The following is a 24,031-nucleotide window of genomic DNA, read 5'->3' as shown; positions in this document are numbered from 1 at the left end:
AGTTTGAGGCAAGCCTGGGCTACAGAATGAGTTCCAGGAAAGGCACAAAGCTACACAGAGAAACCCTGTTTCAAAAACAAACAAAGAAAAAGAAAAAAAAGCAAATCATTCTTCCACATTCACACATTGGTGGGTTATCTGGATTTCTGCTGATTTGGCTTTAAGGTGCAGGTTGGTCCAAGTCCATACCACATGTTTCTCATTCTTATATCATATTATATCACACTATGCAGAGCACATCCTTCTCACAATAAAGTCCACACCAAGCCTTTGTCTGCATCAAATCTATTAATACCTCATTTACTAAAGTGAATACCACAGGTAAGCATGACGTCAAAAGGAAGAAAAGAATACTTTCATCCTATGGATAGTGTAGGTACTCAATATTAATATAAGAAAGCGAAGAATTGAACATGATTATTCATTGTACCACAGTTCTCAATAAAAAATCTATTAGACAAATTGGTAAATGTGGCGGTGAGTGTAGCTGACTGTGTATCGAAGCATTTCAAATGACCAGACAAAACAAATGCCAGACAATACTGAGTATACCCAATTCGAAGAACTGAAGTGTGGAGGGATTGGGGCACAGGAATGTTTGAATATTCATTAACCAGTGTGTGCAGGAGAGTAGAGGGAAGAGCCAGAGACCAGTGAAGGAGCTACATGAAAAAACTCCACTTCCATCTCAAGAGAGGAACTGAGCAACGATCGTCTGTTCAGATGAGTCTGTAGCGGCATCATCTTAACCCCTCCTTACCAAAATTCTATCATTACTGACATAGAGAGATCTCTTACTGTTCTTCCAGAGGTTCAATTCCCAGCTGACACATGGTAGCTTACAACCATACGTGACTTCAGTTTCAAGGGAGCAGTGTCCTTTTCTGGCCTTTGTGGGCATGGGGAACACATATGGTGCACAGGTATACATGCAGACAAAACACCCATACACATAATTTTGTTTAATTAATAAAAACTTATCATTACTTGTTGAGAAATATTTTCCCTTTAGACTCACACCTATGATTTTTAATGAGGCTCAATTTTGTTTCATTTGTGGAAATGTATTTTGACAAAGTACATCATCACTGCTTTGAAATAGCGTAACAATGAACTGAACAGAAAACCGAGTCTTCCTAAGGGGTTCAGTAACATCCAGAGGATGACTAAGGAAGACTAGATGTCTAAGAATAGCTCCAGCTCATGGAGTGGAATTCTGTAGATGGGGAATACCATTGACAAGGCTTCAAACTTAAACTCTCTTGGTTGTTTTGGGAAATAGCTTTCCAAAAATGAACAACATAGCATTTGGATAAGACGTAACTTAGAAAATAATTATTTGAGGGCAGGTCCTTAGTTGACTGACCTAGGAAGGTCACTACGTACCAGCTTTGAGGACCGAGCTCAGGTGCATGTCTGCCCTTGAAGAAGCACAGCATGTAGCATGTCTGCATCAGCAGAAGAGGCTTCATGTGAATAGTCTCAGGGTGACATGCAGAGCATGTGAGTTCTAATTCAGGAAAGAATCAGCAGGCGTGGCTGGAGGGAGAACAAGAAATGAAGAAAGACCTTATTCTAACGTAAGTATCACCTGAAGATGTCCAGAGCCATTTGGAATTTCAGGTCGAAGAAATAACAACAAATAATGCTGAAGATGTAAACAAAAGAGAATCTTGTAACATTGCTGGTGGGAATGTAAATTAACTGAGCCAGTATGGAAGTTTTTCTAAAAACTAGAAACGGATCTACCATATGAGTGGCTCATTCCTGGGACTCCATTCCCAAAGGACTCCCCGCGAACATCTCAGAGATCCTTGAACATCAGTATTTACTGAAGCACTATTCCCAATGGCTAAGTTTTGAAACCAATACAGGTGTCCAGCAACACACAAATAGATAAAGATGTGTTGTGCATATATGAATTCTTCTAGCCATGAAGAACTAAGTTGGTCAGCTGCAAGAAAATGGATGCAATTGGAGATAATCATATTTAGTGAATTAAGCCGGTCTCAGAATGACAAATGTTGTGTTTCCTCATGTGTGCTCCCCAGATTTAACAGATGCAGAAAATCATGCATGTATGTATGACATGAATGTAGAAGTAAAACTGTCTAAGAGAACAAAAGGGAGGAAGGAGAGGGGGTGGAGCAAGAAAAAAGGGATGGGAACACAGGGGAGATGCTCAATATTCAAAATACACTTCTACGGACACTTTAGCACTTTAAAAAGAAGTTTTTAATTCATCTCTTCCTGGCAGTTGAAAGGACAAGTCCCTGGAAGGTGGTCACGTGAGTTTAGTCATTGGGCACAGTTAGTGGAGGACATAAGCCATGCATTGGCTGACTCAGGGCTTCACCATGTGAGTAAGCTCAGGGATGTTACTGCTCTTTGCCATGCACTTGCCCCAGACAGATCTAATGCTGATGAACTTCATGCCAGGGATCTGCTTCCCCACACAAAACTAACTTGGAGTTTGGAAGATGAACGCATTGCAATCATTTTCCTTCTAAGCAAGGGACCTGCATTTTAGAACTTCTGTTAATTCATCATGGGCGATGCTGTTAAAATTATTCTCTAAACCCATGTTTTCTCTAAAAGAATGTATTGTTTCTTAAATTTCTCCTTATCATGACTCAACAAGGAAGTAACCATAATTTTTATTTTCATATATGCTAAAAATATCTTACGTGGGTCATTAATGATTAATAAAACTTCTTTGTGCCAAGGACATTATAATTAACTTGGGCTTAAGATGAGTGGCCATCACAAGCTCAAATGTAGACTTTATCCATCACATACATAAAACAGTATTTGTAACAAAATGTTTTATTGTGCCAGGGTAAGATGGAATGCTAGCATATGTACAAATAAAGAATCTTGAAGTCTGCAATATGCATTATAGAAAATTGAAATAGATTAATTCTATTTAATTTATTCTATTTATTTGCATTCTATATTGATCCTTTTTAGAATTAAGAATACAGTTCTTTAAGGATACATCTTTGTATCTTTTGATTGACTACATTAAAAACTGATGCTGATCAGATGGTATGAAAACAATGAAGTGAGGAAAAACACCAAGAACATCAGTGTTCTCTTTCATTTTCTATTGGACATCATGCTACCTCTTCCAGGAAGCCCTCTAAGAATTTTCTAAATAGAATTAACTTTGTTCTCCCTTATAAATCCCATAAAATTGGATTGTATACTAACTCTGACCTTTCTAGTATTAATTATATATGTAAAATTAATATGTATCATGCAATATATATATTCCACTAGACTGTAAATTTGGGGAAACAAGTATTTATTAAACAATAATGTCAATGAGTATTATAAGTGACATTAAAACACTTGTATAATTTACATGTGACCTCCACATACATTTTCTGCTTTGTTTCTCTCCCCCCCCCCCCCCCCCCCCCCGTCTCTCTCTCCCTGTCTCTCTCTCATAAAGGCCTTAGAAGTGGTACTGGAGTGATGGCTCAGAGTTGAGTGCTTGCTGCCCTTCTGGAGCACCTAATTTGGTTTCCCAGAACCCATGTTAGCCAGCTCACAACTTCCCATAACTCCAGCTCCAGGGGATCTGACCCCCTCTTCAAGCCTCCAAGGGTACCTTTACTCATGTACACAACATCCTCCCACATACTCTTAATGAAAAATAAAAATTAAATCTTTAATAAAAAAGAGCCCCAGAAGAGTTTTGTATTCTTTTCAGCACTACATATTACATTTTCTGAAAATTTTAGGGGGCTTAATTAAAATAACTGTGTGTAGATGTGGGGTAGAATCAAAATACTTTCAAAATATTTATCTTAATATTTAACATAAACATTTATCACCTAAATACCCATGCGTATCTGTCACGGGTATTTAGGTGCCTGCAGAGACCAGCAGACTGCATCAGATCCCACAGAGCTGGAACTATAGGAGCTGTGAACTGACCAACATGGGGGCTAGACACTGAACTTGGGTCCTCTGGAGGAGCAACAAATGCTCCTAAGCCCTTAGGCCATCTCTATAGCCTCCAAATGCTCCTTTTCTATTGTTTGCTGGAGTCCTGCTCAGTACTGTACAAGTTCCATATACAATGTGTTCATTAGAAGTAAAGACAAGACCTAAGCCAGCCTTCCTCTGTTGAGGACCCAGGACCATGCCAGGTCCCGCAAGTACAATGCCAGCTTCCCACTGTTGCACGAATCCTAAATGGTCTTATAATAAAAACCTGGAGCCAGATATCAGGGTGAAAGCTGCACAATCAGAGAAGCAGAGCAAGCCACTGCCACCACCTCTTACCTCACCAACTCCTCAGCCTGAAAGGGCTGGAGTTCCTGTCTTCTCCCGCCTTATTTACATTCCTTTCTCTGCCCAGCCATATCACGTCTTATCTCAACCTTCCTAGTGCTGGGATTAAAGGTGTGTGATCCCAAGTGCTGGAACTGAAGGTGTGTGCCACCACTGCCTGGCTCTGTTTCTCTTTTAGACTAGATTAATCTCATGTAGCCCAGTATGGCCTTGAACTCACAGAAATCCAGATGGATCTCTGCCTCTGCCTCCCCAGTGCTAGGATTAAAGGTGTGTGCCACCACTGCCTGGTCTCTATGGTTAATCTAGTGGCTGTCTTTGCCCTCTGATCTCCAGGCAAACTTTATTTGTTAAAATTATAAACAAAATATCACCACATGCCATAGCCCTGTTCTAACATTTTTCTATTGAAAGATAAACTGAAACTGTCAACTCACACAGATATCCTTCTGTCATTACAACTCAAAGGATAAGTACACCATGCTGCTGTGGATATTGCTCTGTATAAATAAAATGTTGATTGGCCAGTAGCCAGGCAAGAAGTATAGGCGGGACAAGCAGAGAAGAGAATTGTGGGAACAGGCTGAGGAGGAGATGCCAGCCTGCCATCCATGGTACAGCATGTAAAGGCAACAGGTAAAGCCATGGAACACGTGGCCACATATAGATTCACAGAAATGGGCTGAGTTTAAGTGTAAGAGCTAGTCAGTGGTAGGCCTGAGCTACTGGCTGAGCAGTTTAATTAATATAAGCTTCTGAGTGATTATTTTATAAGTGGTTGCGGGGTCCGTGGGTCTGGGCAGAACTACAGAAAACTTCAGCTACACCACACAATGGAAGTTTCCTCAACCACAACGTGCCTAGACCGCCTGGCCTTTGTGCCATCTATTTTCACACAGAATTTGAAAATCACGACTGAAAAATAGCTCACCTCTTACTTGTTCTTTAAGACAACTCTAAGCGGATGCTACTCCATGTCAAAAGCTGTCTCTCATTTTCTACACGCAAACTGCCCACAGTTCTTTGGAACATGCGGCTTATTCAAAATGAGATGGGATGGCAGATGGTTAATCTCTGATGCAAAATTTCCTTATTAAAGACAAAATTTTAGAATAGCAGTAAGAAGCTAAATATTATTATTCAAATGGGATGTGAGATTTGTAGAAAGGAATAAAATTAGAGGACCAGAAAAGGCAGCGATAAATTGAGAAGCAACTGATGGAGTTTTCTACTTACAATACGCTCAGAAAGCAGCCAAGTCAGGAGTCTTGGAGTTTCAACTATAACTCAGGTTGTGTGTGTGTGTGTGTGTGTGTGTGTGTATGTGTGTGCGTGTGCGTGTGTGTGTGTGTGTGTGTGCGTGTGCGTTTCCATGAGTATTGCGAATGCATCAGGTGATAGCAAAACCTGCCAACTCTAGTGGCTGTTTCTCCACAAACCAGATCCTAGGTTAGCAAATCAGGAAGTGACAGGACGGCTATGGTTAGATTTGAGTCTTGGAAGGACTCCCCCTGCCAGCACTGCAGAGAAACTTCTGGAAGGGAAAGACACTAGTGAAACCTCCTACAGCCACGGTAATATTCTAGGAAAGCAAAGCCAGGAGACAATGAATGGAGAACGTCTGGAGAGGTAAATTCAATCGGCATTACGACATCTGGGCTGAGGTAGGTAGAAAGATGGGCGTGAAATTAGGATGACAAATCGCTACTGTGGCAGTCTTAGTGCTTCCCGCTGTTTTCAGGTACATCGTGATCTTCCGAGGCGCTCAGACGTGAAGCTTAGTGGATAGGAGTGTCCAGCTTTCCCAACTAAGAGTAAAGGAAATAGCTAATATTCAAACAGTATGACTGAGGACCATCACTTTCTCCCCGTGATGTACTTCTAGGCAGCTGTCGTTCCTATCAGCCTTCAGTAAAAAGGAATAAACATCTTATTCATTTATATGGAACTCCCACCCCATATCTGCCACACCTGGCACTCTAGAAAGCAGCCAGTTCTGCACCCCAGGTAGTCCTCCAACAGAGGGGCCCACTGACCTGAAAGTCCTCATGCAGAAGGTTCAGGGCCCCGGTGGGCCCTTGCATGGCCATTTTCACTTACATTCACAATTCTGTATTTTTCTGATTTTAAGAAAGGAACCCAGCATTTTATATGTCAGGTCCAACACCTGAATTGTCCTCTCCCTCCGTGGCTGTGTAAGTCACTTCTTCCTACACGGGGAGAAGAAAGACGCTGTCTCCTGCCTCTCTGGTCTAGTTCACACTGTGCCACACCGGTAAGCCGGGTTTTTTCAGTCGTAACTCTCCAGTGACAGAGTGTCATTTAGGTATGGACAAAGGCAGAAATCATGCTGTGTCCATCTAAGGAAGATGCTTAGATCATTGTACACAAGTCATGACCAGATGCAGTCATTTCCAAGTCAGCCCAGACTCTGGGATGAGTGCCAGGCACCAGACTCAGTCTTCCCCTGCCAGGTTTCCTCTAAGAGTCATCTGTGGTTCTTAACACTGGTTGACCTTAGACCAGAACACTTCAGTAATCAAAAACACTGTAGTGGTACTGAAACTTGAAGCATCGGGGTCTCCTTATTCCTTGTTGTTCAAATCTAAGATGGTCTTTTAATTAAAAAAAAAAAACAAAAACAAAAACAGAAATACCCAGAGCCAGATATCAGAGTGAAAGATGAAAGATCAGAGAAGCAGAACAGCCAGCCACTAGTTCTTACCTCTATGAAATCCTCAGCCTAAAGAGAGGGAGTTCCTGTTTCCTCAGGCCTTATATACCTTTCTCTGATCTGCCATATTACTTCCTGGGATTAAAGGCATGTGTGCTTCCCAGGCAAAGGCATGAGATCTCAAGTGCTGGGATTAAAGATGTGTGCTACCACTGCCTGACCTCTACATCTAATCTAGTGGCTGACTCTGTCCTCTGATCCTCAGGCAAACTTTATTAGGGTACACAATATATCATCACCTTCCTCCCCAGCTTCTTTGGCCCCCATGAAGTCCCATTAACTTCTTTCCTAAGAAGACATCAAGTGTATTAGCCTGGAAGGGAAGACAGGCGTGCACCATCTGCCCAGAACGCAAGCTCCATTGGTTTTTTAGACACTATTTCTGCATAAAAATCAACCATTGTTTATCTTACATCAATACAAATGAAATGAGTCATTGCAGCTTTTTTCCCTTAGTACAAAGAGAGACGATTTCAATCATATGTCTCCCTAGATATGAATATGCATTTGGTTTTGGTTTTTTTGTCTGCTGTTTTTTTGTTTGTTTTGTTTTTTCTGAGACAGAGTTTCTCTGTGTAGCCCTGGCTGCCCTGGAACTCACTCTGTAGATCAAGCTGGCCTTGAACTCAAAGAGGCCTCTTGCTTTTCGAGTGCTGGGATTAAAGGTATGTCCACCACCACCCACACATGTTTGTAAGCTTCAAATAGCATGATCTCATTTTTATACTCTCTCTCTCTCTCTCTCTCTCTCTCTCTCTCTCTCTCTCTCTCTCTCTCTTTCTCTCTCCTCCACACACACACACACACACACACACACACACACACCTTCGACTCTTAAAATTACACTTCATTGAAATACCCTCAAACAAGCCCAATGTGGTGGTATTGTGTTCCCCAAAATATTGTGCACCTTAATAAACTTATCTGGGGTCAGAGAACAAAAAAGCCACAAGATACTTAGGCTAGAAAATGTTAGCACACGCCTTTAATCCTAGCATTCCAGAGACAGAAATCCCTCTGGATCTCTGTGAGTTCAAGGCCACATTGGAAACAGCCAGGCGTGGTGACTCACGCCTTTAATCCCAGAAAGCAGCCTTTAATCCCAGGGAGTGGTGGTAGAAAGCAGAAAGGTTTATAAAGCATGAGGACCAGAAACTAGAGGCATTTGGCTGGTTAAGCATTTGGCTGGTTAAGCTTTCAGGCTTCTAGCAGCAGTTCAGCTGAGATTCATTCTGGATGAGGACTCAGAGGCTTCCAGTCTGAGGAAACAGGACCAGCTGAGGAATTGGCAAGGTGAGATAGCTGTGGCTTGTTCTGTCTCTCTGACCATCCAGCATTTCACCCCAACAACTGGCCCTGGGTTTGATTTTATTAATAAGACTCTCTAAGATTCATGCTACACATGGGCATAAACAAACCTAATTAGAAGCATTACTTGAGACACACTAGAGTCCTCTGTGCTTCCGGAACTTGAGAGATTGCTTTAGAGACTCGACCTTCCAAAAATGCTACCTTGATGTCTCCAAACTCAGAGTAGAAGTCTCTGGCTGTGGATATGCCGAACCAATTGGCCTTAGCCTAAGGTACCTGAGCAATTAGAAACGTCACAGTGACAGTGACACTCAGTGCCTCGGGGTCTCCTCCAGCACTGCCATGGCTGCTCTAAGGATAGCATACAGCCCTTTGGCTGCTGTGCCCGTGCACACGTGAACGGCAGAGATCAACGTCGGATGTCTTCTTTAATTGCTTTCCATTATATTTTTTGAGACAAGATCTCTCACGAGGCTGGAACTCATCGGACCGAGGTAGGCTAGCGATCCAGTGAGCTCCAGAGATCCACCTCCCTCCCTCTCTCTCTGTCTCTGTCTCTGTCTCTCTCTCTCTCTCTCTCTCTCTCTCTCTCTCTCTCTCTCTCTCTCTCTCTCTCTCCCCTCCCCCCAACTCCTTCCAGGCCCAGCTTTTCCATGGGAGCTGGGGATCTAAACCCAGGTCCTCTCGCTTGCACAGCAAACACTTTGCCGACTGAGCCGTCTCTCCAGTCTCTGTATTTGACATTTGAGAAAACATATCCAGGGGCCTTCATCTTTGCTTCACCTTGAAAAAGCGAAGTTGGGTTGGCTTACGCACCATTTTAAAAACTCATATATAAGTGAATTCTGTCTATTTTTACGTGTGTGCCCTTCGATGAGTTTTGGGGTGGTTTTTTGTTTTTGTTTGTTTGTTTGTTGCACCAAATGTGTGCAAGAGCTGGTGGAGGCCTGAAGAGGAACTGATGTTACAGATGATTGTGAGCTACCATGTGGGTGCTGGGCAGTAAATGCTCTTAAGAGCTGAGCTATCTTTCCAGTCTCTTGATAAGTAAATTCTTAAATAAGTTAAAGTTCTGAAAGAACAAGCAGAAAAATTCTCTAAGAACTTTGTCTTCAATAATTAAGAGAAAAATTACTCTATAAACCGTTAAAACATGTCATAAAATCACTTGAAAAAGTCTAAAATGTGTTTTAACTTTTACCATATCCCAGCACTACTCTAAGATCTTGATATGTACTGGTTTATTTAGCCTACAGAATCCTATGCAGTCAATACTACTCTTCTGAATTTAGGAATTGGTAAACTGAGGCACGATGCAGTTAGGTAAACTTTCCAATGGCCATATACGGCAGAGCCTAAGTTTGATCTGATATTAGAGATCACACTTACCTGCTTAACTCGATTGTGCAGCCTGAAAAGTCACCTCCCCACACTACAGGCTCCTCCTGCCCTTCTCAACCTCCAGCATCTCTGAGAGCAGAACTTGTATTCCAGTCATGGACACTGGAAGCCCTGCTTTGGAGAAAGCACAGTCGAAACAAGAATGCTCTGTTTTCGCAACATTGATCTTAAATGTGTCACCTAGAAATGAAGATTCACCACACAGTTGAAAACAGCCAACAGCAGAGCGAGTCCAAACCTAACAGAGGTTAATTCTCCAGGAAACAGAGAAAATACAGGGATTAGTGTGCCTAATTCATATTGTCAAAGACTCAAGGGGTGGTGTTCATACTGACACACAACTTTGAGTTCTTGATTTATGCTATTATACTCCAAGTTTTTAGAGCCCATTCACGTAGATAAGGGAGAAAAATGCTGTTACTAATTTGTCCTCCATCTCCCCTCCTCCTCCTCTTCCTCCTGCTCCTCCCTCTCTTTCTCCTGCTCCTCCTTCTTCTTTTACACTTTCCTGGCAGCTGGGGTAGTGGCAGAGTTCGTCATGGGGGTGAGAGGAGGGGGTCTAACATCACCAGGTGTAGTCTTATTTACTAGGAAGCGTCACCTGAAGGCGCGGAAGAATGGATCAGGCAACAGGTCTGCAGCGCAGATGAATTAGGAAGAAGGGCTTTCCTCCCCTAGGAAGCAGCTGAGTGCTCCTGCATCCTGGGTAGCCATAGTCCTGAAATGTGGCTGCCTTTTTTTTTTCTAAAGGATACCTGTGGTACTCTCCCCCGTGAACTAGTGGTTTACTTTTCTTTGGAATTCATCTAGAGGGTCTTGGCCTCAGGTTAGTGCTGCTGCTTTTCTGATTTGATTGTCAGTATTCCTGTCCTAATGAAATTACCAGCCTCCTTATTGCTGCCTTGCTTCATCCAGTTCTTGGTATTAGTTCCCTCTGTTTCTAGAGTTTCAGTAGATCTTGTCATCTTGGTGGTTTTATCATGCACATATTTTATGTGTTCCCTAGCTCTTGTCAATCTAAGATCATTGATTTTTGTCTTCTGGGTGAGCCCTGACATTCTGGTTAGCTGTTGGTGACTTTTCTTGCTTGACAGTACCCATGTAGCTTACACACACACACACACACACACACACACACACACACACTGCAGACATAAGAGAATTGTGTATTTGCACAGACACTGAGTTTAGTCCCCCAGCTTATTTATTCTCCTTGAAGTTATTTAAACTAGTCATTTACTGAGGTAGTTTTAATCTCTTGCTTCAAGCCACAGTATTATTAGCCTGCTCTGAAAATGTTACATTGACCTTTTTCATATAACTTAAATCCTATTTACATTTCTGAATAATCAATTAAGGTTAGATTTTCTGGTAAAAGTTAAACCAATTGCAGCAATTCAATATCTCCCCCCCACCCCAGAGATGGTCATTGCCATCAGCTCTTATTGAATGCTTCCAGAGCTCTATTTACTATGCAGAATAAAAGCATATTAAAACATACATACCATCATACTATTTATTTCCTCTTTTAGAAAAGGGGGGACTGGGAGTAGAGCCCACTGACAGAGTGCTTGTCTAGCATACACAAGGTCTTGGGTTTGATCTCCAGCACCACATAATCATCATAATAATATAATACTAAATAATAATAATAAGGCAGTAGAAATTTACCTCTGATTAGAAAATAGCTTCATTCTTTCTCTTTGTTACCCAGTGTGGACTACAATGTCTGTGTGTTAGTTTTGCAATTGTGACATTGCTCAAGCAGTGCCCTTGTGAATCTCTATCTGTTAATGTTTCACTAACCAAGAAGTTGCTGGCTGTAGAGTATGTACAACGAGAACACCCCACAAAGCACGTTTACACCTCCATCAAGTTTCTCTACCTTGGGGCGGTTTAAATTTACAGTTGTAAATTCTCTCAAGAGATGGATATCATAAATTTTATATGGTATAGAATATGCAAAGTATTACATATGTTTGGGGAGAATCTATGTAATGTTATACTTAAAAAACAGAATAATGTTTATCTCCAGGGAGGAGAAGGAAAGCTGAATAAAAGAGGAGTACATGGGAGACGTTAGTAATATTTAATTTCTAAATGGAATTAGTAGGTTCAGGGGTTCTTTTACACATCTTATGGTCAAAATAAAATCAGATGTAAGCAGGTAAAAGATGAAATTTGATCTACTTAATTCCAAGTGTGGGAGCCAGAGATACCTATTTTCAGGTAAACGAGAGCATAGCTGTGCAGGAGCAGCGTCAGCCTGGGAGGGAGGCCAGTGAGGATGAAGCACTCCAGGGAAGATAAAAGCTGGACCCAAGAGCCTGTTACAGACACGTTCACAAATCATGGCAAAAGCCAGGAACTGTGATCTCCAAAGCGAGTACCAGGAAAGGCGCAAAGCTACACAGAGAAACCCTGTCTCGAAAAAAAAACCAAAAAAAAAAAAAAAAAAAAAAAGCCAGGAACTGGTTCCTACTTCCCACGCAATGACACTTTCCAGAAACATCGCCCGAAACGTTGTATTTACTTAAGTCTATTGTTCTGTGTGTACTCAAATTTAAATGAAATTAATAAGCCATTAACATCTCAGCCTATCGTGTCTAACGTGCTAAACCCTAAGAGCAAAGGTGTCTTTAATGAGACTGGGTATTTTAGCTTTCATTTTGTGGTGCTTTGGGTCATCAAAGAACTCTGAGTAAGTGAATGTTTCTGCAAAATCACAACCTACAAGCAAATAACTACAGGTACCTATTGACTACATTTTTCTTCCTCTGGACCAATCCATCCTAGCAGAAGGTCTTTTTCTTAGCAGAATTTCCCAGTGGAGCTTAATCTGTCAGATTAAAAGAGAAGCCAAACGGAACAGTAGTAACACAGATTTCCAGTAGCCCAAGGGCTCTTGCCAGACTGAAAAGGCTGACCTCATTCCTGGATCAGGCTCTAACTTAAATTTCTTAGTCATAGGACATTTCAGAGAGTTTTACATAAAATATGAGACCCACATTCTACCCACACTTGGTCTCGATAGAGACTCGTGTTGTGACATTTACTTTTTTCTATTACACGCACTGGAAATGAATAATTTCCAAATGGAAATTTGTAACTTGCCAAACTTTATCAACAAAAAAAGAAGAAAGAAAAAGGAAAAGAAAAGGAAAAAAATAAAGAAAGGAAGGGAGAAGGGAGGGAGGGAGAAAGGAAGGAAGGAAGGAAGGAAGGAAGGAAGGAAGGAAGGAAGGAAGAAAGGAAGGAAGGATAAGCACAGCTGGGTTCTGGTTGGATTCGATGGTAAAGGAATTGACTCCGAACATAACCTCAGGAGTCTCAGAAGCCAGCTGGCATCCCATGGGGGCGACCCTTCCAGAGCCAGCAAATCACCAAAAGACATGTACATTCACGCTTACCGCCTTTAGAATATATTAAGAGTGTGATTTTAAGATTAAAATGCAAGTCCACAAATATGTAGCTAAGAACACAAGCTTCTAAGATGAGCCAAAACAAAAAAATTAGTGATGTTTGTCTCCTGGCCATTCCTTCTGACAGGAGATTAGAGCTGCCCGGAGATTTCTTTGACTCGTGACTCACTTAATTCATTTAGACATTACCAGCAGAGCAAGCTATGACAACACAGATCCATCTCAACAGGCTCACTCCTGACTGTTCTAATAAGGAGGAAAAAAAAATAATTGAATTGCCGATTTTGATTTTTTTTTTACATGCACTCAAGCATTTGAGTATTTGGCTTAATATATCAAATAAATCTAAAACTCTTTATTACATTATATTCTTGCCCTTAGTAATGGGAAATAACTCACAGAATTAACTCCAGGTATCCTTTTAATTTGAAATATATTTTGTATGTTTTTTAAAATTTGATTTTTAAATTAAAACCTTACCACCTGATTGGGAGTACATACTAATCTAAGTACACAGCTTCAATATGGATAAACGAATCTCCTGGTGTTAAACATAGCTCGAGTTAACATATTTCTCAAGAGGCATCTGCTGCAGCAGGGAGGAGCCTACCTCTGTTAGAGAGGGCCCTATGCAGAGACGAAGCAGCAAGCTCCTGTCCGTAGACGTGTTTACTCAGCCCTATACTGTTGTCTAAAACATCCAATGAATAAGAACAAAGAATGGCATAACACACACACACACACACACACACGAAAATGTCATCATTGAAACCCATTACTTTGTATACTAACTTAATTTGTTTTAGTCAACCAACAGATCCTGTAATGGTGGCTCTAGCATGTGACTCCAGCCCTGGGGAAGTCAGGGGGTGCCAATTAGGAGTTCAAGGTCACGTTCAGCCATAGATTTCAAGGCTAAAGCTAGCCTGGATATTCAAAATAAATTAATCAATCAAGAGAGTCCACAGGGTTGCAACTCTCTTGAAAATTTGCAAGAATTACTGATAGGAAACCTCATTTCTAACCCATAGGATAGAGAATCTCAACCTGTGGGTTCTGACTCCACTAAGGTCAAATGACCGTCCACAGTGGTCCCCTAAGACCCTCAGAAAACACATTACAATTCATGACAGTAGCAAAACTATAGTTATGACATAGCAACAAAAATAATTTATGGTTGGGGGGGGTCACTCCAACAAGAGGAACTGTATTAAAGGATCAGGGCCTTAGGAACTGAGAACCACTGCCCTAGGAGATGAGTAGCATTCATCTGCTCCTAAAGCTTATAGTGATGTGGGTGGTGTTCCCACACTGCCTTCATTTGGATTCCCTGCCTGCCCCTTTTAACAGGTTTGGGACTTCTGGGGCAGAGAATAACACACACCACTTAGAACAAAACTACTGTACACTGCTGTGGGATAGTCTGTATGTCAAATGTGTTGCTGATTGGTCAATGAATAAATCACTGATTGGTCAGTGGCCAGGCAGGAAGTATAGGCGGGACTAACAGAGAGGAGAATTGAGAGAACAGGAAGCTGGGTGAGGGAGACACTGTCAGCCGCCATGATGAGAAACAGCATGTGAAGATGCCAGTAAGCCACGAGCCATGTGGCAAGGTATAGATTAATAGAAATGGATTAATTTAAGCTGTAAGAACAGTTAGCAAGAAGCCTGCCACGATACAGTTTGTAACCAATATAAGTCTCTGTGTTTACTTGGTCGGGTCTGAGTGGCTGTGGGACTGGCAGGTCAGAGAGTTTGTCCTGACTGTGGGCCAGGCAGGAAAACTCAAGCAACAGTACACTCACGCCACTGTTGTCCCTACAGTAATCTTCACTTGGATTAGTAGCAGATGGCAGTCTGTGTGTGTCTCCTTAAGTGACCGTCAACACAGTCACACCAGTGCATAGCAAGTCTGCCTAACCCTGGTCTCTGGATGAGGGTGAGAGGACAGTGTCATCGCTAAAGCTGCATCTTGGACTTAGAATTTTAGATATCATCTCCTTGAAACCTCACAATGAGGCCAGAAATTAGGGGCTTACAGGCAAGGAAGGCAGAGTTAGTGGAAGTAAAACAAGTTAGTTGATGCTAGACAGCTACTACATGACAGGTCCACTGGACAAAGATGAGTATTAGTGACTAAAAAATCCATATGCTATCAATTTCTCATTTCCTTGGAGAAATATGTCCTCTCTACAAAAGGAAAAGAGTGTTATTAATCATTAGACTCTCAGAGCTATGCACTAAATTAATGATCCATTTTTATAATGTTTGTGATTCTGTGGGGGAATAGTGGCTCATATTCACACAGTATTTCAAGCTTTAAAATATAGATAATTTTTAAGTAGAACCTTGTTATTATTTTCCCAGTGAGCCATAGTATTGTTCAGCAGCAAATATAACAGAGACTCAAATTAACATGACCCAACCACATACATAGTTTCCTCTTCAGATAATTGTCTGGGAATAAGTAGTCCATGACTGCTATAGTGACTCCCTGTGGGAAGGTCCCAGGCCCTGATCCAATTCCACCACCCTGTCATGAAATTTCCATTTCATGGTACAAGACAGCCTCCTATGATGTCTCCAACCCAGGCACAAGATGGCAGTAGAGAAAGAAAACATCCTTCCAAGGCTATGGTCCTGAAGTTTCACACATTATTTTCACTGTCGTCTCATTAACAAGCTTAATGAAAGAGCCACATAGAGGCATAAAGGAACCTGGGGAATGACTCTGTTAGCTAAGGTGCCTTGTATCATTGAAGGAGGACAAGCCGAAACTATGAGGCAACTAACCATCAGACACACCAGTTCACCAGTGTGCATGCATACTTCCTTAGCTTATGATTTTTGTTTGCCACACTGTCTTAGTTAGGGTTTACTATTGCCGTAAAGAGACACCATGACCATGGCAACTCTTACAAAAAAAAAAAAAAAAAACCATTCAATTGAGTGTGGCTCATTTGCAGTTTCAGAGGTTAGTCCATTATGATCATGAAGGGAAGCATGGCAATGTGCAGGCAGATGTGGTGCTGGAGTTGAGCGTGCTACATCTTGCAGGCAACAGGAAGTCGGTCGACTGACAGTCACACTGAGTGAAGCTTGAGAAAAGAGACCTCAAAGCCTGCCCCCACAGTGACACACTTCCTCCAATAAGACCACACCTACTCCAACAAGGCCACACCTCCTAATAGTGACACTCCCTTTGGGGACCATTTTCTTTCAAACTGTCATACACACCTTCCATTTTCATTAGACTGCAAAGGTCCCCAGACTTCTAAAAAGTTCTATTTTCTGTCATTAAGATATAAAATAAAATATGATTTGGTGAATCACCTGGTTTAGGGCCATTCAAAGACATCTCTTTTTTGTGTCATAAAAAAATCTGTTAGGAAATATACTCAATGGATGAGGTATATGAACCTATTATATAGCAGTGAGTTACAAAAATCTAATTGATCAGGTAGGATGGATGCAGTTCACACCTTGGTTGAAAAACACAATGTTCACAAACAAGCACACCAACTTCTAGATTCTCTCTTGTGTTGCATGGATCTACATTTCTACTGTGGTGTGAATGGTGCCTTGTCTGCATCAGTTTAGTTGAAAAGATTTGAAATTAATTGGTCGTCGTTGCTCTTCAATTTTGCTTTTTTTTTTTTTTTCAGTTTCTCTACAGATCAGTTTGAAAAACGAACATTAATTGTTGATGCTGTCTGTTGCAACTGTGTCTATCTAGTGGACGCCCGTTGTTCTATCAAAGCCCGAGACTCACTGGCATTGCTGATTAGTGCTTGTTAAATGCATCTGTATACCTGAGGCTAGCCAAAAAGTAAATATAGGCTGCTTTGCTCTTTGTCAGTCAAGGTAGCACACAGTTGAATAGGAAAAAAGAAAACACACTAGGAGGGTCATCCTACCACCAGGAAGGCGCACTAGAAATTTGCATTTTAATGACTCAGAGTGACACTTGCGACAGATCAGTGATTTCCCTGGGAGAATAATGCTTCATTCCGTAATTTCAACTGAAACTGTAGGAAAGGTGTCTTCCAGGCATTATAAGGACTATAGAAACAGCCAAGATATAAAACTGAAAACTCAAAAGATTTGCCTTTAAAAAGAGAGTATCCAAAGGGTCTCTACTCACAGAGAGCCACCCAGGCCAGTATCTTCCCACACATAGCCCCCTAGGCACTCAGAGAGCCATAAATTGTGTAGTTTATTGCAGTTCAAGAATTTTGGGGGGAGGGATCTCACAATTCTTAAAGGAGAGAACTTATATTTTCTCTCCCAATTCTGTATATATTCTATATTGTTCTCCCCGTGAGTCTTGGTTTTAATAGAACTGGGCATCCCCTAGATAGACACAATTGCAACAGTCTTCCTCAGCCACTGACAATCCTTTTGCAAACTGGTCTATAGAGTTAATGTCATCCTTGACAAAATCTTCAGCTCTTTGTTAAATCAACGGGCTAGTTCTGAAACTGATGTGGTCTTGTAAAGGAACCAGAACAGCCAACACAGACTGGAAAGACACTGGTATGAATCAGGGATGGGGGCAAACTCATATTTGAGCAGGTCGATATCTAAGCTGAGGCAACACACCTTCCAGAACTCTAATTGCCAGTCTGAAGATGTATATAGACTCCTGTGAGTATTCACTCTAAACAGCCTCAGCTGCCACCGGTGCTGCTGGGGGACCAGAACCTTCAATGTTGAGAACCTGACTCCATTCCAGACTTACTCCAGTTCACGCCAAAGAGACTAGACTCCCAAACCATATGGATGACTTCTTCTCTGGACACACAGTGTGAGACTCATGACTTGTACCCTGGGCCCTAGTGATTTTCTCCTATTTATCATGGCCTAGAGTATCATGTTTTTATTTTGTTTATTTTTGCATATCTTGCTTTTGTGTTTACTGTAATAGACTGACTAATTTTGGAACTATCTTGGCTGCATTTGTTATTTTATTAGAGAAAAAAATACCCTGCTCTGCTTGAAGTTATAACCTTGAGGGCAAATTGTCATCGGGTATCAAGTATCCAGAACTGACCACATTGTTAGTCCATCATGGCAGACATAATACTGAAGCATAACTTAGGGAAGGCAGGATTCAAGAGACTAAACCATGACTTCTCAATCTTCTTGGTGCCATGACCTTTTAATACAGTTCCTCATATTGTGGTGACTCCAATTATAAAGTTACTTTTGTTGCTACTTCATAACTGTAACTTTGCTACTGTCATTAATCGTAATGTAAATATTTTCGGAACTAGAGATTTGTCAAAGGGGTTGCAACCACAGCTTGAGAGCTGCTAGTCTAAGCAATAGGAGAGCTAAGGTCATTCGTTCTTTTACTTGTCCCAAAGATAAAACTTCAGGTATGTAGAAGAGTTCCCATAAGCAATCACTCCACAAATCACTGCATCTAAGTAGTAAATAGCTGAGCATTAATTATAAGAACCTGTGATTCGGATGTTACATATGACCGTGCACACGATAAGGAACATCACCAGAACATGACCTATCTCAAACAAAATTTTCTTGGAAAGTAATAGTACACATCCAGAAACAAATATATGAGTAAGCTCTGCCTCACAGACAGTTTTGAAACTCTTATCAGGCAAAGTCTCCTTATGATGAAATGCCAGTAAAAACAGCAACAGATAAAAGTGATGGATAGGTGTTTCCGTTAAATTTAAATCTTCACATTTTAGTCGCAAATATATTATTGCTTGCATTTGAGGTGTCACCCAGTGTCTAGGATTCAGAAAAATAAATGGTTCATTCAATTTAGAAACTATCACTGCAAACAGCTTGTGCCAAACACTGTAATAAATGGTAGAGATATATCAGGGAGCAGAGAGAGCATCCCATAACTTCATGCAGTTTATTGTTAGCAGAATTTTGTCTTCATCATAAAGCATGGCATCCATGATCTTACCTTAAAATGTCTCAAAACAAGTTGGACTGGTTGCCAATCTTCTCTTTTCTCTCTCTTCCAACAAACCTATATGATATCAGTATGTTCATTTGCATGTCTTTATTTAAAAACTTCCAGGTTGATAAGTAAAATAAAGGTTGTCTATTTTAAAGTTTATGCAAACAATTATTGTTATTACAGCATAAGTCATTTTCATACTAAAAATTATGTTTATCTACAATTGAAATTTAAATGCACATCTTGGGTGCTGTTGTTTTGGGTTAAATCTGTCAACTTCAATATCTATGTGTGGTGTATATATTCATAAATATATATATGTATGTATATATCTAAGTCATGTCTTAAGTAATTTAATTTCTTAAAGAAACGTGTATTATGATCTGTGTATAAATTATTATTTTAAGTGATTAAACATAATGATTAGTGATTTAAAGTTATTTAATATAAGCCAATTAAGTGTTAAGGCAACTACTCAAAATGAGGACGTCCAGTTAAAGTAGCTGAATCTTTAAACCATCATGAGCAACAACAGTGGGCTTCCTGACCAGTTTACTCTGAGACCACTGACAGTTCAAAAGAATAAACAGGTAATCACGAGTCACTTCAGAGGAGATCGTACGAGAGTGGGATGCCCCCCTCAAAAAAAAAAAAAAAACAACAATAAAACAACATAGGATTAAAACAGAAGAAGAAGGTAGGAAATCAAACAAAAATATTCCTGTTTTTTGTTTTGTTTTGAAACATGGTCTCACTATAAAATCCTACCTTGCCTGGAGCTCACACAGTAGACCAAGCTGGCTTCAAACTCACATAGATCCTCCTGCTTCTGCCTCTGCCTCTGCCTCTGCCTCTGCCTCTGCCTCTGCCTCTGCCTCTGCCTCTGCCTCTGCCTCTGCCTCTGCCTCTGCCTCTGCCTCTGCCTCTGCCTCTGCCTCTGCCTCTGCCTCTGCCTCTGCCTCTGCCTCTGCCTCTGCCTCTGCCTCCCAAATGCTGGGACTAAATATGTGCCACTATACATGGCCTATATTCTTTCTTTCACTCTAATAAAAATTAATGCCTTTTATGCAATTTAACTCAGTGTGGGGCTTGGCTGTCAGCATGACCTTGGTTCTGGAAGCACACCATGCAGAATGATGTGAAGTCTTTCCTGGGTCTGGTCAAGAGCCCAAGATTTGGTTGACTCTTCAAGGACAAAGGTCAGAACTCTGAAGACTGGAAAGAGCTTGGCCCAGGGACCAGCACACACAGGGGAAAGGTGAGTATTTCCATCTCAAGGCATTTTCTCTCTCCAATATAAGAACTCACAGGATGAATTTACCAAGTCCTGGTGCTTCCTTTTTTATTGGCAATTATATCATTAACACTGTTCTTATTACATAGATTTTTAAATTATATTTTAGAATTACTTCCCCATTTTATTAGCATTAATTGATTGTACAAAATACTAGATTTCATTATGATACTTCATACATACATATATATTTTAGAATTATTTTGTCTTACTTGTTTTTATTTACTTGAATTTTATTTGTTTACTTATTTGCTTATTTTGGTGTTTTGAGATGGTTCCTTTCCTGGTCACAAGCTTTTGACCTCTTGTCTTTGCATCTGTCTCTCAAGTCCTGAGCTTGCCAGTATTTACTGCCATACCCAACAAGTCGCCTCTTCCTGAAGTTGGAAATAGGAAAAATTTGAAAGTCTGGAGGCTTCTTTTGGTACTTCATGTGCCCACCTTCTGGCTACTGCTTTGTCAATCCAGGTGGTTGACTGTGGGCATCTGAAATTTGTCACACTATCATAAGCTGCTCCAAGAGAAAGGTGAGAAACCAGACACGAAATCCCAGCACTTGGGAGGTTGAGGCAGGAGCATCACAACTTCCATATCTGTTAGGGTTAGACAGAAAGAAACAACTTAGGCTGTGAATTTAAAAGGATGGCCACTATAAAGGCCATAGAATGTGTTAAAAGGCTGTAGAAGGTTAATAGCTGGAGACAAGGCCATTGAAGAGCACTTGCTTATCCTGTGCTGGGTTTGATCTTTGCATTATCAAAAAGAAGAAAAAGCCAGCTCCAAGTCCAGGCATGTGAAATTGTGAGACTAGGAAGAGGGTGTGGGCATTAACTTAGCAAACATAACACGCAGTAGGAAATCCCTGAGAGAGAAATGAATTATTAAACTGAGAACAGAAGGAAGGAAAGCTCTACAGGCTAGAGACCGAGCAGGCAAGTGCTGGCCCACAGGCTCAAAATCGGATTTTATTAGGATGGCCAACCACGTTTTCTTCCTTCGTTCCCATCTGTGGTTAGGATACTTTCACTTTTCTCGTGTTTATCTTTGGTCTAGGTGATTTTCAGCATTCCAAAACGCAACAACCACAATCACATTGAGTCTTTGATCGTTATGTACGGTCCTTATTTATTCTTCAATGCTTTTATCTTGAAACCAGTCTCCGATGTTAATGTCCCTCTTGCTTTTTCATGTACATTTGTTTGATATTTTGGCTATCCTTTAATACTATCAATGTCAGTTGGATTTTATTAGTTGGAGATAGGGTCTTGCTATGTAGCCCAGGCTACCTTGTTAGTATCCTCAGTACTAGGATTATAAGGGCACACCTCCATGCCTGGTTTATCCTTTTGTTTTTAAATCTGTTTTCACCAGTTTGTTCTAAGTTGTTTGTGATTTGGTGTAGCACAAATCTTAAAAGGTCTTATTAATAAAAACAAACTCAGAGCCAGGTATTGGGTGAACAATGAAAGATCAGAGAAGCAGAACAAGCCACAGCTACCTCACCTTGCCAGTTCCTCAGCTGATCCTGTTTCCTCAGACTGGAAGCCTCTGTGTCCTCATCCAAATGGGTCTCAGCTGAACTATGCTGCTCAAAAGCCTAAGAGTTTAACCAGGCTCTGGTTCCTCGTCCTTATGCCTTAAATACCTTTCTGCCATCACTTCCTGGGATTAAAGGCTCTTGTTACCACACCTAGCTGTTTCCATTGTGGCTTTGAACTCACAGAGATCCAGAGAGATCTCTGCCTCTGGAATCCTAGGATTAAAGGTGTGAGTGCCACTATTTTCTGGCCTCTATGTCTGTCTAGTGGCTGTTCTGTTCTCTGACCCCAGACAAGTTTATTAGGGTGCGCGATATATTGGGGAACACATTATCACCACAATTTGGCTTCATCTTTTAATTAGTTTTGCAGTCTGTGACTATTAACGGAAGAAATTAGTCCCTTTTTTTTGTTTTGTTTTATCGTGGCTTTTGGCAGGGTGCCTTGAACTCCATATGTCATGAGAATGACCTTGAACTTCTAATCTTCCAAGTGCTAAGAGTGTAGGTGTGTTCTGCCTCACTTGGCATAATATTTCCATCCCCCCTTTCTCCTCCTCCTTTTTCTTCTTTTATTTGTCATTTTGGAAGCCAACTGACACACTTCATTTTACCCTCCCTTATTGCCTGTCTATCCTTTCTTGTTTCTGTTTTATTTTTCCGGTTTAATGAACTTACTATCCATGTGATTTGTTAACGGAGGTAGTCTACTCTATTTTTCCATTCTATCCACACATCAACCAACTCCATTGGTTCTTCTTTTTATCATGTACTATCAATCTTACAAGCATATTAATTGCTTTTTTTTCTTCCTGGAGATTAACAAATCTCCAGATTTTTTTTTTTTATTCCAGGGTTTCTGGAATTTACCTAGGCAGCCTGAGGTATCTTTTACTTGCCAGTCTGACAGCTGTCAATGATTTCTTTCCAACTGCTGTGTAGCAAAAACAGGCAATAGCCTAAGAGAAGCTTTCTCCTTCAGAGTACAGGGAATGAAGAATTTCCAATGGTAGGTGACAAGTAGTTTCTAAGAACAAAAATGCTAAGAGTAAGTGATGTGAACCTTGATGGCACAAGTCCCAAAACATTGGGGACAGTCAGCCCAGCATGACAGTAAAAACTATAAAGCAAACTATGATCAGAAATGAAAGGAGAGCATCCAGGCCTGGTGATAGGCACCTGTAACCCCAATGTTTGAGATGTGAAGGGAGGAAGATCTCAAGTTCGAGGCCAGCCTGGGTTGTATACAAGACCCTATTCAGAGACGGAGATACACAGGTGTGTGCTCGAACACACACACACTTACATGGGGTAGGGAACTTGAATTAAAATAGATATGATCAGAAAGAGACTTAAGTAGAATTCTTCTAGTGTAGACTACATCCAGCAGACAAATCAGTACTAAGTTCTTTCATTAGATATATTCTGACCCTTACGTCCCTTCTAGTAAATAATAAGTGAATTCCTGACACATATACAAAATCAATCATGCATTTGGCCAAAAAGCAAAGTTCAATGCACTATAAGCTGGAAGGAAGAAAACATAGAGTTCTTTGTTTTTTGTTTTTTGGTTTGGTTTGGTTTTGGTTTTGAGACAGGTTTCTCTGTGTATCTTTGGTGCCTATCCTGGAACTCACAGAGACCCACCTGGCTCTGCTGAAAACATAGTTGTTGTTTTTTTCAGGTTGTCTACTTTAATCATACTTTGGGGGGAAAAAGTATAACTTATAAGTTTTAACATTTGGAAATTTATTATATAAATCAAAAGGCATAAAAGGTAACATTACATCCTGGAGAACATAGACTATAACAACATGAGCTACACTCAAAGTGAACTCACCTCTTAAAATAAACTAGATGGCATTAATTGCAGTAAAAGATGGAAATTAGTGCATTAAAAATGAAAAGCCAAAACAAGGCAGAAAGAACAAATAAATCCAAAGGCCAGTTTTCTTTTTCTTTTTTCTTTCTTTTTTTTTCCAGACCAATAAAGCCGATAAACTCCCTATGAACCTAATTAAAGAGAGAATGCACACAAGAGAGGCAACTTTTAAAAAATGTGCAGGATTTAGAATGAAGAAAC

The 24,031-nt window shown here is 40.7% G+C and overlaps 1 long non-coding RNA gene across 1 annotated transcript in view; it reads right to left on the bottom strand.

Moving 5' to 3' along the window:
- The window catches only part of LOC128096175 (uncharacterized), a 93,804-nt gene that overhangs the window by 27,076 nt on the left and 42,697 nt on the right, over window positions 1-24,031 (bottom strand). Inside the window, exons 3-5 of the long non-coding RNA XR_008213555.1 lie at window positions 20,853-21,004; window positions 9,740-9,862; window positions 1,387-1,539 (exon numbers count right to left, since the gene is read on the bottom strand). This is a non-coding gene — a long non-coding RNA (uncharacterized LOC128096175). The remainder of the gene's footprint in view (window positions 1-1,386; window positions 1,540-9,739; window positions 9,863-20,852; window positions 21,005-24,031) is intronic.

This window comes from Peromyscus californicus, unplaced genomic scaffold (assembly GCF_007827085.1).
Source record: "Peromyscus californicus insignis strain IS unplaced genomic scaffold, ASM782708v3 Scaffold_11__1_contigs__length_118956290, whole genome shotgun sequence".
NCBI lineage: Eukaryota > Metazoa > Chordata > Mammalia > Rodentia > Cricetidae > Peromyscus > Peromyscus californicus.
The sequence above is the reverse complement of the archived record's forward strand: the minus strand, read 5'-3'. Positions and strand labels throughout refer to the sequence as shown.